Genomic DNA, 5,006 nt, shown 5'->3' on the forward strand with positions numbered 1-5,006 from the left:
ACCAATAATACCCAAAACATTCCATATTCACAGATTAAACTACAGGAATTTTTTGGAGCAAACTCATTCTGAAATTCTATCTGCTCCAGTTAGCAAGGCGACTTCTATACGCGTATGTGTGTGTGCTTTGTGCACATTAAGCACTGTTTCTAATACTTTGGACTACTCAGGATAGTAATAAAAAAGAACAAATGTGATGAAAGCCTCTTTACCTCCAGAAAATATGCAATACATAACCTATCAACATGTAATCTCAGAGGTTCAATATCTAATGTGAGTGTGTAGAATGATGAAAAAGGACAGCTTGATATATCTGTGAGAGTCTAAGAGAGTCTTACAATAAACGTGACTGCTTGGCTACTGTACACTCTCTAATTCTTGGTTGCTTTACGGCAGATCAGTATAGTTTTTCTCCTCAGCTCATGTGATGTGACAACCCAGCTGACTGCAAGACTGAGCCTGGAGCTAGAGTTCATCCTATCGACTGTTTTAAAGATATACACAATAAAGATTACTCGCTTTATTAATAATTATTTAAACATTTATAAAAGTATACTGTAAATGTAATTTTTTTTAGATCAGGTTTAATCTCACTAGATCAATTGTAACCCCATTTTTAACAAGAAAAACAGCAGCTTACTTGAGACAATAAATGCTATAAATGCTGCTTTTAAATGAATTAAAATAATGATAAATAAAATGTTAAAATTTAAGTAGCATTAAATATAGAAATTGTTTGAGAATATGCACTCACTGAACACTTTATTAGGAACAGTATATTTATGCTGGGTGGATCTTCCAGCCTTGGTCCTCAATTCTTCATGACATAAACTCCACAAAGAAATTAGAAACATGATGGCATCATGCATTGTTCTCAAAATGTTTCACGTACGATTTCGTGCTATCAAATTCACTTCTTGCATGGTGCTCTTTTGAATTCTGATCATGGATTTAGACTTGGGAGGCCACTGAAGAATTCTGAACTCGTTGTCAGGTTTATGAAACCAGTTTGAGATAAGTTTCGCAGAAGTAGCTGTTAAGAAGATGGAGAATTTGTTTCTACGATTCATGTTTTTTATGTGATGACTGAATATGTAAAAAAAAAAAAAAACAACAAATAAAAAAACACTTACCATTACACCACCCCTAACAGCTAGAGGTGTTACCACAATGTAGGTTGGGTTAATAGATTGATTATCTCTTCATCTCACGAAATAATAATTACATACCCGGTAATCGAGATTCATCAGACCACTCTACATTTTTCTAGTCTTTAACTGTGACCAGCCTCAGCTTTATGTCCTTGGCTGACAGAAGCAAATAGTAGCATTGTTTTCTGCTGTTGTAACTCATGCTGTGTATTCTGGCATACTTTTTTCCCCAGCACAAGTGGTTATTAGAAGTTATTGCAGCCTTTCTGCCAACTTAAGCCATTTTGATGATTCTTCATTGACCTTTCTTATTAACAAGGTATTTCTCTTTGCAGAACTGGCATCCAATTGGACCAATTTGAGCAAACCGTAGAGATGTTGTGTGTGAAAATCGCAGGAGATCAGCAGTTACAGGAATCCTCAAACCAGCCCTTCTGGCACCAACTATCATGCCAAGGTCAAAATTTTTATTTCCCCATCACTGGATGATTATCTAAGTCTGCTGGACAGTACCTGCATGGTTTTATACATTCAGAACACAAAATGTATTTTTGGTAAATGATCCAACACATCCCTGCTGAAAAAAACAGCATAGACCAGCATAGCTGGTGACCAGCTTGACCGGCAATTATACCAGCATATGTTGTGTTCCATTTTGCTGGTGCATTAAATATAGAAATTGTTAGTAATAACAGTTTCTATATTTAATGCATTATAGTGCCATGATGCTGGTCACTTCACTAATGCTGGTGCCCAACATACCAGCACCAAGACACAACATATGCTGGTATAATTGCTGGTCACCAGCTATGCTGGTCTATGCTGTTTTTTTCAGCAGGGATGTGTTGGATCATTTACCAAAAATACATTTTGTGTTCTGAATGTTCTGATTTTTTTCAGTTTTAAGTGATTTTAATTGATTACTTTTTAAAAATATGCATTTATTGATAATGCATTTATATAAAAGGTTTGTATTGTGTGTTTAGACAACCGAGCAGATATTTAATAAATGTAAAATAATGTATTTACATGTTTTTGGTAAATGGATTATTTTTGTCTCTTGTATGTAAATGCATTTACATATAATACTACACGGTCCATGTATTTACATCACACACAAAACTAGCTATTAAAATAGAAAATAATGAGCTACAATAGTAACCAATATTAACTACCAAAACAGTGCTGGTGGCCCAGCATTTTTCAGCAGGCATGCTGGTCTTCCAGACGTTATCCTGTGAGACACAGGAGCTACAGAGAGAAGCCTGGAACAACCAACTATTCACGTTTCTTTAGAAAACTCCAGCTAAATATTAGCTAGTTTTTAAATATATGTGGAAACCCTGTTTGCTTTAAACAACTTCTCTTTGCTTTCTCAACTTTTCCACAGTACTGTAATATTATTTATACTGCTAAGTCCCCCACCATGCTAGCTAGCTAGCTAGCTAGCTAATGTACACACATAACACCTGATTTCTTACAATTTCAGCTGGTTTTGAACAGTGCTCAGTTAGAAACTTTAAGCTTACCTAACTTGGGATAAATTTTAGTTTGTCACCGTAAAAAAAAAAAAAACAAGAAGTAAATAAAATAAAACACTGAAGGAGAATCGAAATGGCTGGAACTGAGTTAAAAACCCCTCATCACATTAACAAAACCTGGAAGGATAGTGATGAACTGTCAACTGTGTGGAAGAGATGTGGTAAGAAAAAAATCATGAATGAAGATTTAAAGTTGTAAAAAAAAAATAAAAAAATAAACAGTAAAAACCATAGCTATGTTTATTAGCGACAGTAAGGGCATTTTCATACACACCCAATGAGATGAGCACTCACAGGATGGGAACTAAACAGCTGTGAAAAACACTTTAAGACTAATTATAAAAACAGATTAGATTTTGGAAGGTAGCATATGGTTTGGACTTTGGAAAATAGTCATGTGGGTTAAATAAAGATTGACTTAAGGGTGACTTAAGCATGTTGGGGTAAGGCACACATCATGCAGAGTGGCCACTGCACAAGGCTCTGGAGGCAGTGTTCTGATCTGAAGTTACTTTAGTTGGTCAGGTCTAGGCTCAGCAACATTATGTGGCAGTAAAATGAAGTCAGCTGACGACCGGAATGTACTAAAAGACTAGAATATCACATTAATGGAGTTTTTCTTCCCTAATGATACAGGCATAATCCAGGACTCAAAGTGTGAAGGAGTGGTTCTGCAAAGCATGAGGAATCATTTGCAGACATGAGATGTTTAAGGAAGTTAGACCTGACATGACTTACCTTTTTTTTTTTATATATATATATATATATATATATATAATACAGCCCTGCAATTTTAGCAGGGATTGCTGTGTACGTATATCAGCTATGCAACTAACATGATATAAACCTTAATAAAGTGGCTGCATTTACAACTGCATGCTGTACCTTTTACAGCACATTTTGTTAAAACAAAACAAAAAAAAAAAACACCAAGAACCTCTTTTACAAAAAAAAAAAAAAAAAAAGAAATAAATAAAAAGAAATTTATAGATAAAAGCTAATCTTCCACTGATTCGATCGCCTTCACAAATGTGCAGCACGGAGCATCATCAGCTTCTATAAAGTTATTATTGTAGTAGTCAAAAATGGGAACTGCAACCAACACTAACTGAGATGAACTATATGAACATCTACTTTATGACTTGGTGGAAGAAGAGCAGCACACAGGATGACAGGGATATAAAAATTGAACCATTTTGAATGTAAGATGCGCAAAAAGGTCACAAATATGTGGACACCTGACCAATCAAAATTAACATGGGGTGTTTGATGTGATAACCTCTTCAACTGTTTAGGTGAGGATCTTCATTAGATTTTGTAATATGTCTGTGGGGAATTGTGCTCCATCATCCACAACAATTCTTCAAATCTCAAAGGTGTTCAATGGAGTTGAGGTAAGACCTCGATTTCTTTAAGTTCTTACACATCAACCTTGGCAAACTAGGTCTACCTTGCTTTTGTGCACAGGGGAACTATCATGCTGCAACACTGTCATGCTAAGAGGTTTGGGCATTTCAGCTGAGCTGACAAAAAGGCAACAGTAACTAAAGTAAGATGATGTTACAACAGAGGTATGCCAAAGAGCATCTCTGCATAAAAGCAATGCATCAAACCTTAAAGCAGATGAGCTACAGCAATAGAAGACCACATCAGATGCCACTCTTATCAGTTAAGAACAGGAAACTGAATCTACACTTCATATGGCCTCACCAAAATTGGACAACAGAAGACTGGAAAAATATTGCCTGGTCTGAGGATTTCTGCTCCGACATTCAGGTGGTACGGTCAACATTTGGCATAAACAACATGAATGATTGGGTCCATCCATTCACTGTGCTGAAATGGCATCCACAGCCACCAGATCTCAATCCAATAAAGCAGCTTTTGGATGGGGTGGAATCGAAGGCATGCATTATGGATGTGCAGCAAAGAAATCTGAAGCAACTGCATGATACCATCATGTCAATATGGACCAAATTGTCTTAAGGATGTTTCCAGCATCTTGTTGATTCTAGGCTATAAAATAAGGAGAAGAATATGGAAATTCTGAAGGCAAAAGGGCTAGCAGTGCTACCAAGGTGTACCTTATGAAGTGGCCAGTAGGTGGCAAGAGACTTATTTCTATTACTAGTCAATGTCAGTAGGGGAATCTGCTTAGAGTTAATTGATCTGGCAAGAAAACTTTTTAACCACTCAAAAGTACAAAGATGGCAATTAGGTCATTGTAGGTCAGGTACCATCAAAGGGCTATTAACAGACACACTTTAGGGGCCCCTTGAGGTCTATGATAACTCCTGAAAGAAATTGCAAAATA

This window comes from Clarias gariepinus, chromosome 20 (assembly GCF_024256425.1).
Source record: "Clarias gariepinus isolate MV-2021 ecotype Netherlands chromosome 20, CGAR_prim_01v2, whole genome shotgun sequence".
Taxonomy (NCBI): Eukaryota; Metazoa; Chordata; class Actinopteri; order Siluriformes; family Clariidae; genus Clarias; species Clarias gariepinus.